The sequence below is a fragment of the Mastomys coucha genome, unplaced genomic scaffold (assembly GCF_008632895.1).
Source record: "Mastomys coucha isolate ucsf_1 unplaced genomic scaffold, UCSF_Mcou_1 pScaffold5, whole genome shotgun sequence".
Lineage (NCBI taxonomy): Eukaryota > Metazoa > Chordata > Mammalia > Rodentia > Muridae > Mastomys > Mastomys coucha.
In genome coordinates this window covers 27,421,409-27,441,618 of record NW_022196911.1, presented here as the reverse complement: position 1 = coordinate 27,441,618, position 20,210 = coordinate 27,421,409, and the positions used below count along the sequence as shown (strand labels likewise).

The window sequence follows — 20,210 nt, the reverse complement described above, 5'->3', positions numbered from 1 at the left end:
GGGCCCACTGAGTGCTCATGGCCCACCTCTGGCCCAGCCTGCCCCTCCTATGGATGAGTCATGCCTGAGACTTCAACATGCTGGCTGCCCAAGCTCCAGTTTAACTTGGCTCTTGAGCAAAATGTACTTTTCCAAAAGACATTGATTCAACTCCACTTGTATTTTGCAATGCCTGGCAGGAGGGAGGCCAGCCTTTCCCCTGCCCCCAACGACAGCACATGCTGTCCTGGGGAGTGGGGCCCGCAGAACACAGTATCATTTCCCTCCACCCCTCTCCCAACCCTTCTCCCAGCATAGCCCTATTCCTTATGCCAGCCATCACCTGAAGTACCCGGTGCCTGCCTCTCCAGGCCCCAACTGCTGAACTAGGTTTCAAATGACACCACAAAACAGGCCTGGAAGGAGAACTGGCCAAGACAAGCGTCAGCCTGTCCCGCCTTAGCCTATCCCACCAGGGAAGCCCATTCTCTGCAGAGCCATGAAGCCGATGCTGTGGGTATAGGAAGAGGGGCTGGTGACATCCCAAGAACCAATATGCACAGCATGGACTTGTTCTCTTCAAAATCGGTTATTTGGAGTGGGGATAGGGGTTTGAAACCAGGACCTCACGCACGGGACCAAAGGTCTACAACCGTTCCACATCATTCCATGTTTTTAGAAAACCCACAGCAGTATATAGATTTATAGCAAAATTGAGTGGTGGGTAGTGAGTCCTCATGTGTGCCTGCTGCATCAGCATCCCCAGCCGGAGGTCACCCGAAGGCCATGCTTTAACATCAGGGGTCTCTCTTGCATTCCATGTCCCTGGACGAGCCACAGATGACATTCTAGTTTCTGGGACTTTGGCATTTGGGGCAGCTTTCTGGACCTCTATCTCCCCACTATCACCACAGCCAATTGGATATCAGTCTGCTCCTCCCATTCCATCCGAATCTGCCTCTCTGTGCTCCGGGAACCTTCCTAGCATGTGCTGGCCACTGGGCCTTTGCTCCTGCTGCCCTTGCTGCCTAAAATGTTCTCCTTAGGTATTCCCTTGTCTGTTGCCCTGTCATTAATGTTGACCTTTAAAATGGGTCTGAGTAGGCAATGGTCATGCACAGCTTTAATCCCAGCACTAGGGAGGCTCAGCCAGGAGGATTGAGAGTTCAAGGCCAGCCTAGCCATAGAGTGAATTTGAGGACAGTGTAGTGAGTTCTGCTTCAAGAACAAAAAAAATAAATAATCAACAAATGTAGGAATGCTTGTATTGAATCAGCCTCAGTGAATATCTGGAAGGTGTGTATCACGTTCCTGTGCTTGTGTCCTTGGCAGACATTACTAATCCATCTCAGCATGCAACCTTGTGTTCTTAGGCTTGTGTCCTTGGCAGACATTACTAATTCATCTCAGCATGCACACACTAGATCAGGGCTCAGCCTCAGCTTCAGGGCCACTAGACCCCTAGACCCGATCCCTTTTATGGAAACGTCCCTGGGCCATGGGGCAATCCCTGGACTCCAAGTCACCCTTGAGCTCTGTGGCTTTCACTCAAGCCTCTGCTCTCTTACCGTCTGCAGTGCTATCTGTTCCGGTATAAGTGTATCTCATTGTCAAGATTCAAGGCTGAGTTCACAAGCTGATTGGTTCTCCTCAAGCTAAATGTGATGCATTGGTATTTGCTCGACATGTCTTTTTATTCTTTAAAAACAGTAGTTGGCAGCCTTTTTTCAAATTAGTAGTGCCACATAAGACCTCCAGATCGCTGGGTTTCCCACATCTGACAATCCTAGGACCTTTTGTTTGACCCATGAACCAGTTCTTTCTAGGGCCTCTCCAGTCACGTCAGGGCCTGCCTGGCCCATTTTCTCCATGACCAGGACCTCCTGAGCCTTATTCTGCATTCTTAAATTTGGAGACGTGAAGTATGGTTGGCTTGATGTTTCTAGAAGGAAGATTGTTCTCCTTTGTAAATGCTTCTCTGGGGAATTGGCGTTAGGCTTCTGGTTTCCCGTGTGGTTTTCCTCAGAGCCAGGTGTGCTGGAAGCTGTGGAGGTTAGTGCAGGTTGTGGTCACTGACCTCTTGCTTACATCAATGCCATCTGTGACTGTCACTATCAGCAGGGCAGGAAACTGCCGGGCTCCACACAATCCCAGGCACCTGTGGCTCAGTGGGTCTGTAGTTGCTTCAAGATGATAGTCCCACTTCAAGACTACTGGGGCAAGCCCTGGAGATCCCATGATGTGTGAAACAGCTCTCCGTCCTCAGACAGTCCATAGCTTTGAGGACGAGATACCATCATCGGTATAAGTGAGACAGTGTAGGCTGTACTGTTCATTCCTGAACACAACACATATGGGTTTAATGACCACATAGCGAAGGTGACGGCAGGGCTGCGGATGCATCAGAAGGGACAGGCGGATCAGCTGGCTTCAGCTGCAAGGGGGATGTGTGAGCTGAGTTTTGAAGAACTACCTTGGACATTAGTCTGCTCTTCCCATTCCATCTGAATCTGCCTTCCCCGCGTTCCTGGAACCTTCAAGCATGTGCTGGCCACTGGGCCTTTGTTCCTGCTGTCCTTGCTGCCTAGAATGTTCTCCTTAGCTATCCCCTTGGCTGTCACCCTGTTTAATCCAGGTCTCTATGGTTTGGCTCCTTGGAGACTTAGCGGGCCCTTCTCTCCTCACTCTTGCACTGGCTCCCTTTTTCTCAAATGCTTACCAGTGCTGGCGCATGCTCATTCACTGATCGTTGTCTTTCCTACCAGAGCTCAGATGAAGTAAAGGCAGGAAGGTTGGGGTGTGACCCAGCACCCAGCCTCATCCCGGGTCCATAGTAGCTACTCAGCAGTGTGGAAGAATGGTAGATAGAAGGGAGAGCAGACGGTCTGGGTGCAGAGAGCACAGCCAGCCACATCGAAAGGCCCAGAGCTGACACTCAGCCTGACACAGAGGGTCTTCCAGAGACAAGAGTATTTTGGCACCATGGGACAGAGAGAAGGACAGACCAACCAGGCCTTCTCAGATAGAGCCTAGCTATCTTCCATTTTCTCACAAACAACCAGCCTATCACAGGAAACTGACATTGCTAGCCATCCTCAGAGGAAAGAACTCTCCATAACCGGTAGCCAGGCCTGTGCAGCCTGCTTCATTCCTTCTCTGGGTCCCACCACAGAGGACTGTGAGAAGTCTCCTCACTTTAATGTGGTGGGCAGATTTCGGTTTTTCAAGTTCACAATTGCCTGTCAGGCCCCACAACCAGCCATCCCAGCTATGAAGACTGACCAGATGGAGGCCCCGCCTTGACCTCAGCTCGGTGACCATGAGCCTTAACTGGAACTGCCCTGTCCCCATGGCTCCTCCCACACTTTTCTCCAGACTTATTTCTTCTTGTCTTTCTAGAATCAGGATTTCCATCTGAGCCTCTGCTTCTCTGGGTTTTCTGAGCCTTACTCTTATTTTAAAAGTGGGGCTAAGTCTAATTTTTGTGCCTCGAATTGCCATCTAGTTTTGAAGATCAGATGAGGCAATGTGAGTTAGGACTCAGGCTCAGTAAACACCATTCACTTCCAGGTGAAAGCCTTCATCTGGCCCTTTTATCCCATCCTAGCCTTCAGTTACTTCCCAGGATCACAGCGTGCTGTCTAAAGGTGTTCTCAGCTCTCAGCAGCACTGTGCCCAGGGACAGGCAGAAAGGACGCGCAAACTCCACTCAAGGGCACCCTCCAAAGCCATCCCCGCAGGCTACGCCTCCCCAGTGCCCTCCTGAGTATGAGAAACACTATCCCTAGCCCCTGTTTGTTGCTTTTAAACCTGCTGGAAGTCCGCCCCTGGCGGGAAGCCACAAGCATGACAATCTAGTCCAGGAATAGCTCCTGCCACTCAGCATTTAAATGCTGCCTGTATTTTTACCCCATGATAGGTCACTTTTGAAAGCCCCCTCTCTTGCTCTTTCCCTCTAAGAATACATTTCCATTTATAGCATCTGTCGAGGGGGTGTGGGGCTCGGCAGAGCATCCTGGTTCACTGAGGTGGAAACACTTTGCGGGGGTTCCTGTTCACAAGCAGGAAACCTGAATCCAGGCCAAGCCCCAGGTGTCTTTCTACTTCCAGGGTCTGAGCTAATCTGACTGTTATAGGCTGGGAGACAAGTGGGGGGTTCAAGTCCCTTGCCACCTGTGTCCTGCCAAGGTCCCCAGGCAGCACAGCATTGCAGTTCTGTGGCTCTGGGGCACCCTTTCTCCTCCATTCACCTACCAAATGCTCATAGCCTTCTGTTAGCATGGGTTCTGTAAGGGTACTGGAGGGTCATGCTGAGCATGGGCAATGAAGGCCCCAGGGCGGGGTGTGTGTGTGTGTGCGTGTGTGCGTGCGTGTGTGTGTGTGTGTGTGTGTGTGTGTGTGTGTATGTGTGTGTGTGCTAGGCCCCTCTCAGATCCCACTGTCGACGCAGGGTAACTCAGGTGGGTTTAGGCTAAAGGTCTTATGAAGGTAGGTTTCTGTGCATGCTATAAGTTCACAAGTGCCTAGGCCCCTCCTGAATGGCACGTGGTGACCCCCAGCCCACCCTAGGTGGGTCATTCTACAGTCAAGCCCAGCATCTGAGAATCTGACAGTTTCCTGGAGGATTCTGAGGGAGTGTGTATGGACCCCACTTGGAGGTGTGCCACCTGTCCGCCCACCTTGCACTTGTCTCTTGGGGCCTCTGTGGGGTGCTCGAGGCTCTGGCTCTCACAGTGTAGCCCAGCAGTGGAGTCAAGCAATACACAGGATGAGTGTACATGTAACTGCAAGCGGAAAGGGAAGAAAAGAGCAGAGAGGAGTGGCACAGAGCGGTGGCCTTCCCGGAAGGTGACATTTGAACGCAGGCGTAGGTGAGGGAGTGAGCCACGCTGCCAAGTTAACACACTCCAGATGCAGGAAGTTTGGTTTACCAAAGGTCGTTATTGGTTCAGAAATATCGAATGGAAAATTGTAGCTGTGATTCGTATGTTTTAAACATGTCCCAAGTAGCATAATGAATCTGCCACCCTAAAGTATGAGTGTCCCTTTGTCTAGAGCATTCACCTGTGTACTGACAGCCCATTAGTCACAAAGTGGTCACCCCGGCCATCTGACCCAATGTCGTGGTATCACAAGGTTTGTTTCAGTTAACCTTTATATTTTTAATAATGGTCCTAAAACTCATGAGTAGTGACAGTATAATGTTATAATTATTCTGTTCATTGTTGCTGGTGTCTTCCTGTGGCTGCTCTATAAATTAAATTTCTCCTAGGTCTGCTCAGGAAAAGGGTATTTGGTTTCAGGGATTCACAGCCTGTTCCCCACAGGCAGGGAGACTGCAGAGGAGGGAACACGGCCACCCGGGTTCTTCCATTGATGCATAGCAGACTTCTTAACTTCTGCATCTTTTACATTTTATCTGTAACGAATGGTCTTGGGTGTGGTAACAGAGAACCCGAATGGAAGTAGCTGAATATGTTTTGTTTTTCTAATGTGACTAGAGATGTAAGCAGCGGTGGGTTCTGCTCCAGTATACCAAGGATGTCAGTGACTGTGTCTGCTGCCTCAGCCCTGGGTGTCACATGTCCATCTAAGATGGGAGGGTAGGAATGAGAATAGTATGCTTAGAGTAAGGCAGACCTGACCCTTCCATGCTGCAGTCTAAAGTTCACGGTCCTAAATACTTGGAGCAAATATCATTGGGCTGCTGGAGACATGGCTGGTGGGTAAGGTGCCTGTCATGCAAGCATGTGACTCCGAGTTTGAATCCCCAGCATCCATTGAAAAACTGGGTGTAGCAGCATGTGTCTGCAACATCAGCTCTGAGGTTGGGATAAAGCTAAGAGGATCCCTGGGGCACCCTGGCCAGCCTTGGGAGCTGAGTGGATGAGCACCAAGTTCAAGTCAAACTGTGTCTCAAAAAATAAGGGTGGTGAGGGATCAGGAAAGATACTGGCCACTGTCTTTTCTCCATCATCCCTTGATTTATGATGGAGATTCCGGCACTTGTTCTGTAGAATTCCCCATGATACAGATACAGATGTGGTTTTCTGATCTCTGTAACTGGTGGGCTCAGGAGCCTTGGGTGGGTCCAAGGTTGGTTCTCTTGGCAAGAAGTTTTCTGGTGGTGCCATGTGTTTGTGTTGGTGTCCCTGAGACTTGCAGTGATGGCACAGCAACTTGACTTGTCTGCCTAAGGTTCCCATGCTCCATGGGTGTCCCCTGCATAGGAGAGCTTGCACACAGTGAGTCTTCTGACCCTCACTGGTCAGCATTTACTGTTGGAAATCCTTCTGGAAGACAAAGCTTTGCCACGTCAACTGTTCCATGACCTAGAAATCGATATTTTAAGAGATTCAGAATAAGTGTTTTCCTTCTTGCTTGTGGCCTAGCGTGTTTGTTCAGCAAGGCTGTGGTTTGGAAGGCCTGGATTATATTACGTTATTTGATATCTGACCGTTATTAAATTTATTGGCTTATACATGACACACAGTTAAATGTCACCTATTTATTGCTATGTGCATACCATTATGTCATCTAGCCCAGAGCGTGTCCATCACTCCCCAGAGCTTCCTTGTATCCCCATCTGCAGTGATCTTCTGGGACTCCAGATTGATTGGCATTTTCCAGAATCTAATATGAATGGAATTTATCCCATCTGAACCTAGTTAACTTTACTCAACCTACGTGCACCTATCCACACAGTATCCCACATTATGGATGGTTCATACTTGATGTACATGGACATCTAGGTCGTCTTCCTCTTTTGACCAATATGAGTAAAGCTCCCTGTGTGTTTGTGTGCACATCCCTGTGTATGTGTAGTTTCGCAGTTGTCCTTGGCACATGCCTAGCATGCCGTGGCTGGGTCATACAGTGAATGTGTGTGGTTTTACTACGGTTTAACTGTACATGGCCTTCAGGGCTCAGCTGTTCGGCATGCAGGTGTCAGAAGGACTGGCAGGTGACTGAGGCCGTCCGCTTTGCCATCAGTGCATGCTTTTCTGCAGAGTGGATCAGTTCTTCTGTGACTCCAGGAGGTCTTGAGGCTCGGGCTGATTTCGTGAGAGTTAATTAAGATCTGAAGGGTCTGTGTTCACTAATACAGAGACCGCGTGGTCATAAAGGAACTTGGCACCTTTCCATGTATCTGTCTCACACACGTGCTTCTTCTGTGCATATCTGGAAACTTTTCCTTGCCATGTCTTTACTGTGATTCGATCTAGCACAAGGTCCACCAGCAGTGGACCAGATGTGGCCACAGTGTCATGAATGCAGTTCTACACCTCAATAAACCTCTTTCCATAAATTACCCAGTACTTCATTACAGCAACAGACAGTAGAGTAAAACAATAGGCATTTAACTTTTTAAGAACTTGCTGAATTCTTCCCAAATGACCACACAATTTTATATTCTCAGTGGCAATGCACGAGGGTTCTGGCTGCTTGATTGGTTTATAGTTCCATCTCTCATCATAGGCGTAGTGACAACTCACAGTGGTTAAAGTTTGGGTTCTCTCAAGTGACTTTGATGCTAGCATCCTTTCAGGTGACTTTTGACATCGGTAAATCTTTGAGAGAGTATCAGATCAAATCCTTTGCCCAATCACAGTGTGGGGCCTTCCGTTACCAAGGTTTAAGAGTTCTTTAGCCTGGACACAGTCTTTTATCAGACATGTGATTGACATGTGGTTTTTTTTTTCATTCTGTGTCTTGTATGTGTTCTTTTTAGATACATCTCTTCTTTAAAGAGCAGAAGTTTACTTTGTTTTTATGAAGCCTGATTCATCAACTTTTTCTTTCATGGAGTCACAGAGTGTACTCTATGATTTCTTGTTTGAAAAAAGTTCCACCCAATCTCAAATCACAAAGATTTGCTTATAGCTACACGGGGTTGTGTATGTTAACACCCAGAGAGTTCTTTATGATGACCAGAAGAGGAAAACAACCCAGATGTTAATGGACACAAACATATATGCAGAGTATCCATGAATCAGGTACTATTCAGATCAGAAGGGATGCGGGACTGACAGGTGCCAACATGGCTCACTGTGGTAAGTGTGCCAAGGCAGCCTGGGTCAGATGGTGTGAATTTGTCCCCAGCAGGGCTTACCATAAATCTTCTAGAAGAAAACAAGCAGATCTTTGTGATTGACTGGAGGCTTTCTTGTTTTGTTTTTAAGACAAGACTCCATTTTTTTCTTTTTCAGAGTTGGAGCTTTGCCTGTTTTAGGGCCTTCACATGTCAGTGTGAGTCTTAGAACCATCCTGTCAATGTCTGTAAACATGCTTGTGGTGGTTTGGGTTGGAAGTGAATTGGACACAAGAGATCAGTTAGGGAGCAAGTGGCCTTTGCTAAACACTGGCCAGCTGCCTTAGTGTACAACCCCACCTTCTTAGTCTTCAACTCCCCTGCACATGCACACACTAAACACTCATGTTATACTACTGTAAGGTTTGTCTTGAATATTTAATATTTCTCTTAGGAATTGTGGGCATGGTCTCTCAGGAGTTGTGGGTGTGGCCGGCTGTTTACACTTCAGTCTCACCACAAGTATAAATTGCCGTCATCCTTCTCCACTGTGCATCCAACTCCCACCCAACACAGTCCTCGCTCGCCTTTGGCCATTTCCTTTTGTGCTTTAGGAGGATCCTGGTGTTCCTGAGAGTCCCTGTTCTCCTTGACAGCCGTGCCATCCTCCACTTTATGGCTGCTGTCTAGCTTGGGCTCTGTCTCTCTCTTTTGCCCCAGGGGTTTGGCCTAGCTTCAGATGTTCGCTATTGCAGCTGGTACTACGTTAAAGCAGGCTTCTGCTCAAACCATTTCACATTTCAACCTCAAAAATACTCATTAACAGGTGAGGCCTTGCACGATCCAGGAATAGTCCAGGACGAAGCTAACCTGGCCCAGCATAGCCTGCTGGGAGGCTTGTGTGTGTGTGTGGGGGGGGGTGTGGCTCCACAGCAACACCTCTTCCTCTTCAGCCACACTTAGTGTTTGTGGGAAGGGAGGAGGAGAAAGGCCAGGACTCTGTGGTCACAAAGGGTGTTCTGGGACTGGAGAGGTCACATGTGGGATGATGGGGCAGAAGAGAAGGCTGCCAAAGCTGGCGGCCACGAAGAGGCTAGAGAGTTCCGTGCGGGTACCAGGTGTCATGACATCAGCTCAGAGCCGGGGCTGGAGGGAGAAAACCATATCCGTATTAGGGACCACACAGCGACATGTGCTCGCTGTCACATCAATCCCTCCTCCACCCTCAGCCTATCCCCTCACCCAGGCAGGTGTATGGCAGCCTGGGTAGAAGACAGATGTCCCGAGGAAAATTGAGCTCAAATTCTAGCCCTACATCAGGGGCAAGATGGGAGGAGACACATGACCTGCCACATAGGGTTAGGAAAGTGATGAAATAGTGAGTCAAAGTCTAAGCCTGAAGTACAAGTGAGCCTTCATCACAGGGGAGGAGGGGAAGGGGAAGGGAGAAAAGTGGAGGAGGGGCAGCACCTATGTGATGATTCTTATCGCTGCTTCTCACTTAGCCTGCGCTGTCTCCAGCCAGGCTGTGTCCCATCCACAGGACACGATAGTAGGAGAACCTGTTACCACATAGAATGTCCCTTCAGGGTTCCTGTAGCCACAGCGGTTCCAAGGCTCCTTCTCACCATGCCCCTCCAGCCCAGGTGCATGCATTTACCTGTGTGTGCATTGTGTTCACGCATCCCTGCCTCAGTGAGGCTCTGTGAGATGAAAGAATGACTAACTGTGCGTATTCCGCCTCACTCCCTGGCCCCACACCAAGGGCTTTGCCAGTCCAGTGGGCAGGGCTGACCAAGCCGAAGGTGCAGCTAAGTGTCTTAACAGCTATTTTGGGGGAGAAATGACCCACTACCCAATGACTTGCTCCTAAACGTCATGTAATTTCATTAAGCTTTGGAAACAGTGACATCCCAGGCTCTCTTGCCTTGGAGCCACCCGCATCCAGGGAAGCACAGAGCTACGGAGACTTAACTGCAAGAATGGGGAGAAGCGAGGCCCAGGGCGCACAGTTAAAATAGCTCAGCTGAGGTATCGCCCCGTGGAAGGAAGTCACAGATGAAGTCAGCCACCCCTTCCAGCAAGCCCTTCCCGATGGAGTGCAGAAGGCAGAAGGCGGCTGTGTTTATTTTGAGTCAGGCTGCGGCCCCCTCCCTCTATAGGCTGGAGGTGGACTGCAGATTGGATTTCTGTGAGTAAATCCTGCTTCTCACTGATTCCCAGTGCTGATGTTGACGTGCATTCCCACGGCACCGTTTCCTTAGCACCGAGAGAGGGCTTGAAACAAATGGCGGCACGCATATGTAACTGTGCCGTCATGACAAGGCACGGGCGGTTTGACCCTCTTCCTGTGGGTTTCTTTACCCCGTTTTTCCACATAAACTTTGCCTTTTCAGATGCAGAGTGAAAAAGACCAGAAAGACTACTTAATTCCAGGATCATGGTGTCTGTGGGACAGTCAGGACCATGGCTATGAGTTCTCTAGCAAGAACAGATCCCCTGAAGCCCCTAGAGGAGGGCACAGGATGGGTGGGGAAATGAGCCCCTTCTTTGGTGTTCTATTCCACAAAGAGCAGGCCTTCTCGGCTGCAGGCCTGTGGACAGTGGTTGTAGTCCTTCTCCCTCCTGGAGCTGTCTGTCTATGCAGCTGGAAGGCCAGTAGCATCCCTGGCCTCCTCACACTAGGTGCCAGTAATACCTCTGCCCTAACAGTGGCACACAGCAGCACCATTATTCCTCACAGATCCCCTGGCATGCCATTTCTCAAGGACATGGAAGCTGCCAGGCTGTGATGGCCAGTCTTTATTATCAGTTTGATGGGATCTGGCATCGCCATGGAAATACACACATCTGGGTGTGTCTTTGAAGATGTTTCCAGGAAGGTTTCACTGAGCAGGGGAGGCTCAACCCTGCATGTGGGCAGACAGCATCATCCTGAAGGGCCTGAGATCCCAAACTGAATAACAAGGAGCTGAGCGCCGACGTTTATCTCCGCTTCAAGCTTTACTGTCACACCTTCGTTACATGGTAGGCTGTGTCCCGGAACCAAGAACCAGAATAAAACCTGTCTGTCGCTTCAGGCAACAGGAAAAGTACCTAGTACCCATGGGTCCACAGCTATGTGTCTTTTAACTGGCTCTTTGCTGGGCCCCGCTGTCCCCCTGCCTCAGCTTCCTGAGGAGCTAGGCTTGCAGGATTGCACTGCCATGCCAGGCTCCGTCTTAAACGCTTACCCTGGGTAAGCTACTCTTCTCAGGGCCTCTGGTCTCTCTTCTAAGTTGAGCAGATAACATAGGGTGATTGCAGGGACGTTTCTAGAGCTGAGTGGTGACAGGTGTTTGGAGCCTTCTCGGCATGTGGTCACAGTCCTGTCTCCCACCTCTCTGCCCACTCCAGGTCTTGTTCCGATCCTGTTGGCTTCTATACCCAGGCTGGGCTTTCTTCAGTCCAGGTTGCTCTTGCTTTAATTTCACCTTATTTTGCCTTATTTTAAAAAGAAAAATTCAAGGTTCTGTGCCCCAGTGTAGGGGAATGCCAGGGCCAATAAGTGGGAGAGAGTGGGGTGGCAAGCATGGGGAGGGGAGAGGCAACAGGGGTTTGTTCTTGTTAGTTTTGTTTGTTTGTTTGTTTTTTGGAGGGGAAACTGGGAAAGGAGAAATCATATGACATGTAAATAAAGAAAATATCTAATAAAATCACACACACAAAAAAAAAAAAAAAAAAAAAAAAGAAAAAAAAAAAAAAAAAAGAAAAGAAAAAGGAAGAAAAAGAAAAAGAAGAATTCCTCAAATCTCCATCCAATGACAACACGTGTACGTCACCATATGCCGCCGCTGACCACTGTGCCTGTCTTTCGTGTTTTAGGGCCTTAGTTGACTTAGTTTTGGCTTTGTTTTATTTTGTTCTTGTTTGGCTGATTGGGCTTTTGTTTTTTTGGTTTAGTGTGTGTCTGTGTGTGTCTGTGTGTGTGTGTGTCTGTGTGTATGTGTGTATCCGTGTGTGTGTGTCTGTGTGTGTATCTGTGTGTGTGTATGTGTGTATGTGTGTATCTGTGTGTGTGTGTATCTGAGTGTGTGTTCACTCTTGTGGGTGTCTGTGTGTGTGTGTGTTTATTCTTGTGGGTGTCTGTGTGTCAGTGTGTACACGTGTGTTCACTCTTGTGGGTGTGGATGTTCACTCTTGTGGGTGTGGGTGTGGGTGTCTATGTGTGTGTTCACTCTTGTGGGTGTCTGTGTGTCAGTGTGTGCACGTGTGTTCACTCTTGTGGGTGTGGGTGTCTATGTGTGTGTGTTCACTCTTGTGAGTATCTGTAAAGGCTAGAAGTTGACATCGGGTACCTCCTCAATCAGTTTACCTCCCCCCTTTTATGTGTTTGTGTGCTGGTGTGCATGGGTATGTATGCATGTTCATGCTGGGGGATATACACATGTGTGTGTACATACGTGTGCATGTAGAAACCTAAGGTTGATGTTGGGTATCTTCCTACATCAGCTTTCTGGCTATCTCTTTAGAAGCAGAGTCTAGAGACAGGAATGAGAGGTGGGCCACCACGCCCCCCAGTATTTATATGGGTTCTGGGGATTTGATCCTCTTTGTTGTGTGGTAAGCACTTTAACTGCTGCGCCATCTCCACAGAGATGGTTTTGTGAGATCTCTCATTGAACTAAGAACTCTTTATTTTGACTACACTGGCGAACCAGCACCAGGAGCCACCTGCCTCTGTCCTCGAGTACTAGGGTTACAGGTATAATGAGCTCAGCTTTTATGTGTGTGCTGGGTTTACTGGCCTGCTGGATGACTGCTACCCTGAGACATCTCCCAAGGCCCCACTGTTCTCTTTGCTGGGACAGGGTTTCACTCTGTAGCCCAAGTTGACTGGAATTTATGATCCTCCTGCTGTAGCCTCCAGTGTAACCTAAGTGTCCAGTCTACAAGTGTGGACCTTCCTCTGGGCTCCAGGGCAACCGTGGGCCTCATTCTTTTGATGAAAAGGGCCTCATGTAGTATATGTTGTCTACAGAGTTGCTATGAAAGCTGAGGATGACCTTGAACTTTGGATCCTCCAGCTTAGGGGCCTGCATCACACACTCAGCTTACATGGTGTTGGGTCAGGGAGGGAAAACCAAAGGCTTTACCCACGGTAGGCAAGCACTCCACAAACATCCCTGCCCTTAGGCCTTTTTTGTTTGGTTTGGTTTGTTGTTGTTGTTTTGAGACTGGGCCTCACTATAACCCTGGCTGTCTTGGAATTTGCTCTGTAGACTGGGCTGGCCTCAAACTCACAGAGGTCCCATCAGCCTCTACCTCCCAAGTGCTGAGATTAAAGACATGCACCAGCGTGCCCAGTGCCAGGCCTCATTCTTGTATTGATCTGTTCATTGGCTCAAAGGCTAAGACTAAGAAACTCCCAGGTGAGACATGGGCAGGAAATGAACCTACTCTCCACCTTTCCCTGTGGTGGCTGAGCAGTGACAGATCATGAACCTTTCTTCTTAAGTGGAGTCAGTGAGCATGTGAAAGGCTGGCAATCATCAGATTTCTTTCTGATCTCCATATGTGAAATGAGACCAGAGCTAACCCTGGCTGGTCCTCAGAGTCAAATGAGAACACAGGTAACCGCAGCACATAGGCAGCAGCATACATCCTGTTTCTCTCCCGGATTCTTTACCCTTTCCTCCACATTCTCTGAGGCAGAATGGCTGAGGCCGATCGCATCACCACTGCGAGGGCCTGACTAATCCGAACCAGAGAGGATGCACAGCTCACTTCCTCATCTGTCACATGCCTGGGCTTCTCACTAGCCTCCTGGTGGGCCAGTTTCCCAGGGAGAGTCATTCCTGACTCACTTGTTTTGTGGTTACCTCTGAAACCAGGTTCCTTTTCTGTTCTCCCTTTACCCCATTACCACTCTCCAGCTTAGGTCTGATGTGTGCGAGTAGATCTCTGTCACTTGTCACAGGTGGCCTCTGCTAAGTGACCCAAAGCCTTGCTAGGCTAGCAGCCTTTTGAGGGCAGGGACCATATCTGTCATGGTCGGCTCCTTTTCCCAACCTTCTAGAACACTGCTGCATGCAGTACATTTGCTGAACAGATGATGGGTTTCTGAAGTTTCTCTTCACAAAGGCAGCATCCTTGGAAAAGTAAATGATTGAAGCCTTGATAGCTTGGTCTACTTTGGCAGTGAGGGAACATGAGCCTGGTCCCCAGAGTGTGGGGTAATGGGAAGACAATGGCTTGGAGACTTCACACCAGGCTCTGCTTCCCAGGAGCTCAGTGACATAGGGATTCCCTCTACCTGAGCCTCAGATCTCCCAGGAGAATAGGACTCCAGTAGTCAGAGAGGTGGGCACCCACAACAAAGCTAAATGTGGATGTGAAGGGGCCAAACCTGGGCTGGAAGTGGCCGCTCAGCATCACAATTCTTAGAACTTGGCCTCCTGTGCTTTGGTCTCACCTCCCTGTTACAGCTTAATTGGACGTCTCCCTGCCTCTGGTTCCCCGACAAGCCGTAAGTGCAGCTTGCCCCACAACACCCAGCAAGCACGGCACCTCTAATTCAGATGCCTGCACAGACCAACAACTTTTGAGTGGCAGCTTCATTTGAATTTTTTCCATCTGAATTTTAAAAATAATCTCTATTCGTTGTGAAATAATTTTATAGTTATCCCCAAATTGCAAAAATAGCAGAGTTCCCATATGCCCTTTACCCGAGTGTCCCCAAAGGTCAACATCTTACATCATGTCCTGGACTGGATCTATAATGTCCCCAGAGGCCCTGTGCTTAAAGGCATGGTCCCCCAGGACAGCAATGTTAAAGCAGATTGGATGAGGACTCCAGCGTCATCTGTGGACTCAACCACTCATAGCTTTAGAGCTCAAAAGCTTTTGGGATGAAATGGGAAGTTTAAGAGCTGGGGCTGTGCAGGAGGGAGCAAGTCACTGGAGGTTGTCCTGGAAGGGAATCTTGTCCCTAATCTCCTGCTCTCTGTCTGTGTGTCTGCTTGCCTGCCTGTCTGTCTGCCTGCCTGCCTGCCTGTCTGTGTGTCTGTCTGCCTGCCTACCTGTCTGCCTGCCTGCCTGTCTGTCTGCCTGTCTGCCTGTCTGCCTGCCTGTCTGCCTGTCTGTCTGTCTGTCTGTCTGTCTGTCTGTCTGCCTGTCTGCCTGCCTGTCTGTCTGCCTGTCTGTGTGTCTGCCTGCCTGCCTACCTGTCTGTGTCTGTCTGCCTGCCTGCCTGTCTGCCTGCCTGTCTGTCTGCCTGCCTGCCTGCCTGCCTGTCTGTGTATCTGTCTGCCTGCCTGCCTGCCTGCCTGCCTGCCTGTCTGCCTGCCTACCTACCTGCCCGCCTGCCCGTCTGCCCGCCTGCCTGCCTGCCTGCCCATCTGTCCGTCTGTCTGCCTGCCTGCCTGTCTGATGGCCACCTTCCTCTGCCACCTGCTTCTACCACTGAGATGAGATGCCCTACTGCACCCTAGAACCCAAGTAGCAGAAAGAGTCAGGCAGACTGAGATCTCTGAAGCCCTGGAGCTCTGAGCCAAAACAGACCTTTCTTTGTGAAGCTGATCTTCTCTGGTATTTTGTCACAGCCATGGGAAGCAGTCAGACCTAACCATAATGGCACCATGAAAACACGAACAATAACATTATATGGCGCTACCAGCAACGCCACAGGGCTTGCTCAAGTGTTGTTTCCAGAAGAGGAAATGTATTGTGATCCCACACCAAGTTCAGTCATTATGTCCCATAAGTCTCCTCTGTTTGTGATGATGTCTGGGTTACTTTCATAACTGTGACACACACTGGGCGTCTGTCATTTCTGCAGCGGCTTCTCGGGATCACATTGAGATGTCTGTGGTGGACGGGATCCCCATCCCTGAGGTGATGCTATGCAGAGTGTATCAGGATGCCATGTCTTTCTGACAGTAGTATCTTCCATCGGCATGGTGTCTTCTGAGTTCCTCCCATTAAGCTGCTTTCCCCCACTTTATAATTAATGTTTTATGGGAGGTGTTTGGAGCAACAGCAGTATCCCATTCCTCCCCTCCTCCTGCCTTGTCCGTTTCTTCCCTTGACTTCACACGGATGCCTGACTTCCTGCTTTCCCAGGGCTCACCATCTGACTCATTATTTTGAGCCTCACGTTGTCTCTCTGGCCAGCAGAAGCCCCTTCTTGTCTTTGGACACCTACCCCCATTGTTAAGGAAGTTCATACGATCACATTAACTTTTCCTGGGAGACACAACATCTCTTCACTCCTAATAGGCTGCTGACGACAGACCAAATAAATACCGCAGAGCTTAGCTTGCTGAACCAATGAGTTTAATTGGAGCTACTTAGAGTTGTGTGGAGGCATGGGTGAGGAGTTACCTAAGCTTACCTGTGGCTTCTTCTCCTCCAGCATCTCTCAATCACTGTGTATCCTGAAGGGAGCCTTGGGTGACTGGTCCATGCCCCTTGAACCTTTTCTCTCAGAACTCCTCAGAAGCCAGAGCCCACCCTTCCCTCTATGATAGAAGATTAATAGGTCCTATCTATTGAGGCTCTCTCGGAGCATCACAGCTGATGTAATTTCATGACGGCAATGGCCATGTTCCACCCAGAGGACAGCGGTCCCCAGTGCTGACCTAAGTGGGTGCTCCCCAGTGCTGACCTAAGGAGGTGCCCCCCCAGTGCTGACCTAAGCAGGTGCCCCCCCCAGTGCTGACCTAAGGAGGTGCTCCCCAGTGCTGACCTAAGCAGGTACCCCCCCAGTGCTGACCTAAGGAGGTGCTCCCCAGTGCTGACCTAAGTAGGTGCTCCCCAGTGCTGACCTAAGCAGGTGCTCCTGCCTTGTCTAGCTTTTCTCCATTCAGCTCAAGAACCAGACATTTCTGAATCCTTCGCAGATTAGATTCTGGCTGTTAGCTGTTGGCTGTGTCCTTGTGCTTTGTGAGCCTTGTCTGTGACAAGTGCTGGGGAATGTATATGTGTGTGTGCCGTGCGTGAGTCCCTTCCCATGTGACTGCAGACTGAGATGCTGAGTTCACACTCCTGCCTCCATTTGCAGTCAGCCATCTGCACTTGTGTCTCCCTTCCCTAGTGCTAAGGCCCTCTGGGCCCTGCCATCCTCGGGGCTGTGCACACGTGATCCTGCTATCCTCGATGCTGTACATACATGATCAACCCCTCTCCAGCTCCTTCCCTTCCCTTCATACCCAGAGTAGACTCTGACACTTTGCCCTCCACCACTTCTTGCTCCTGTTGAGCAGCCTCTAGCTAATCACAAACTCCCAGTTTTGAAACATACTTCATATAGTTCTAAACCACGAGGCTGGGTTTGCCCATGGAACCCTGCCAGTGACATGGCCAGAGACAGGCTGGCTTGTAGTCCCCACAGGGCATTCCTCCCAATCCTGTCTTCATCTGAAAGGCACCTGTCAGGTCTTTAGTTGTATCTCCATGCTTTTAATCTAGGGAAACTGAAGCCCAGCAGTGGACAGGGATTTCTAAGCCCATCTCCCGGTCTGTGGCCTAGCCATCCAGTTGTCTCAGGAGTCCCACATGGCTTCCGCTGTCCCAGTGGCTTTTTAAAGATGGGCTGCCTATGTCCTTCAGCTCTTCAGCCCACAGTCACATACTGGGCTTTCAGCCTTGCCTGTTTATAAATGCCTCTTTGTCTTGCATTGTGTTATACAACATTTCAGAATTGGGACATTCCATGTGCAGTTCCAAATTCAAGGTCTCTTTTTGAAAAATCAGAACATCTGGCCACCCTAAGCCCATATCTCCAGCTGGCATCCCTGTGGGTGCTCCCCGACCTGACGCACACTCTCATAGCCTGTGAGCTGAGAGTGAAGCTCTGTGGGTTGCTCGCATACTACTCAAGTCTAGGCAATGATCCCGAGTTAACAGGTCCTAACTAGATTGACTAGATGTCCTAGTCAATCATGGTGTTTCCAGGCATGAAATAGATAGGAAGCCTGTTGCATATCTGTTTGACCTGAATAAGCAGAAAAATTCTCAAACAAATGAAAGAAAGGCTATATTGGGTCGTGGCAAAAGGCAATCTCGTCCAGTGAATCAATTTCCAGACTTGAGCCAGTTTGCAGATCCAGAACCCTTTGAGTGAAGGGGGGTAGCCAGGTTCCCCTGAGGAACGATCTTGATAAGACACCTAAAAGTTTTGCTGTTAGCCTTTCTCTAGTTCTCCCCCAGAGAGACCTACGGCCTTTTACAAGGGTAACTGTACACTCGGGGAAAAGAAATAATCAGGCTTTCCAGGGTCTATTGGATACTGGTTCTGAACTGACACTGATCCCAGGAGATCCCAGGAAACATTGTGGTCCTCCAGTTAAAGTAGGGGCTTATGGAGGACAGGTGATTAATGGAGTTTTGACTGGACTCACAGTAGGTCCAGTAGGCCCCCGAACACATCCTGTGGTCATTTTTCCAGTTCCAGAATGTATACTTGGGATAGATATACTTAGAAATTGGCAGAATTCTCACATTGGTCACACCATCAGCAGACCAAGAGATTGTTTTGGATCCATCTATACTCAGCCAGGTTTCCCCCCAGTCTGCTGCCTCCCAGTGTGCAGTCCTCTGACGTCCACATCAGATCATTGGCCTGCCCCAACCCCACCTCACCTGGGAGGCCTTGGCCGTGGCCTGACACTCGGGACTTTTCAAGGGATTTCTCTGCCTCTCGCCATTCCCTTCCCCTGCTTCCCACATTTAAACACAGCATCCCAGGAGCCCCACTTGTGTCCTGCTCTTGGTCTTTACTGTCTTCCTGCCCTAGGCTGCGCTCTCCCTCCCTCTCCCTGTGCAGATGTCACTTCCTAAAGAAAGCCTCGCTGGGATCCAAGGGCCATGCTTCCCACCATGGTGGCTGTAGCTCACCTGCCTGAATACTCCGAGTTTCTCTGCCCACTTTTGTCTCTTAGGACAAGCTGTGTGTTTACAGGCCAGGCTGATTAAAGTAGTAGAGGGCCAATCAGTCAAGTGATGGCTAATAAGAGGACCAGCAAGCACTGAGCACTTCCAGAGTGCCAGGCATGATTCTAAGAGCTGTATATGCAGCCAACCATTGACCCTCCTGTGGCTGCAAAGTAGGTGAGGTCCAGAGAAGTTACATGATGTGCGTAAGATGACACACAGTGCTGGGGTAATATCTGAACTTCTCACAGACCTCTCCGGGTTAGAGGTGTGTCCCTGAGACTTGAGGTGGTTGAGTTGTGCAGACCTCGAAGCACTTAGTCACACCCTAGCCCTAAGAGCTAAGCACCAGGCAGACAGCAGAGAAAGTGTCAGCCTTTAGCCTGGCATCCCATAGGAGTTTTTTTTTTCTTCCCTCCAGGCTCATGTGTAATTAGCACAGTAGGGTACCAGCCTTGATTTAGACAGTAGCAGGTGTGTTTGGTTTCCCAGTCACCAAAGGCAAGCTCTGCCTTCTAGCTTGAAGGTGTGTGGACTTGTTGAGGGCCCCGTTGACTGAGCTCTGCTTTGAGGAATCTGGCTGGCTGCTGCTCATGGTCAAGGGAAAGGCTGAAAGCCAAGTGCGAGGAAGCCTCCCATGGGGACTCTGTGCCGAATTCCTCACAGGCAGGTTTTCTTACCTGTCAGTAGTAGCCCTGTGTCTATAGATGAGGAAACCAAGGCCGAGAGCAGTAAAAACACAAGGCAAGGAGGAGCGTTTAAGATGTAAATCACTGAAATCAGGATTCCAGAGTCCTAACCCCTACTTGACTAAGGACAAGACAGGGTGAGAATTAAATTTGATTCCAAAGCCCCACATCCCCCATCATATCCCAGGACTTCCCTGGCCCTGGTGATGTTGTTTAGGAAAGAAAACCAGATGCAGAACCAGCCTTACCTCCAGCTGACCCTACATTATCCTGTCGGCAGGAGCTGGCAGGGAAGATAGGGACAGTGGACCAGGACAGGGAGGTGGAAGCAGGAAAAGGAATAAAGAGATTGCACAGAACAAGAAGGCAGTGTCATAGTAGAACAGAGTCAGAGGGACACAGAGCCTCCCACTGGCTCCTGATACCCAGATGTACCTTTGGTTCACTGTGTTGTCACTGGGCAGCGCCTACCACCTGTCAGCCCGAGCTAGGGACAATACCTCACAAGGTCCTTTGTCTTCAGGTATCAGTTACAGAGGCAAGACCCACCAAGAAACATGCACAAGTATAAACACGAGTATGTAAAATAATGGCTA

General features: G+C 49.6%; 1 protein-coding gene across 1 annotated transcript in view; it reads left to right on the top strand.

Annotated features, from left to right (window-relative positions):
* Ergic1 (endoplasmic reticulum-golgi intermediate compartment 1) overlaps positions 1–20,210 on the top strand; it is a 103,319-nt gene that overhangs the window by 33,397 nt on the left and 49,712 nt on the right. The gene's annotated exons all lie outside the window — the stretch shown is intronic.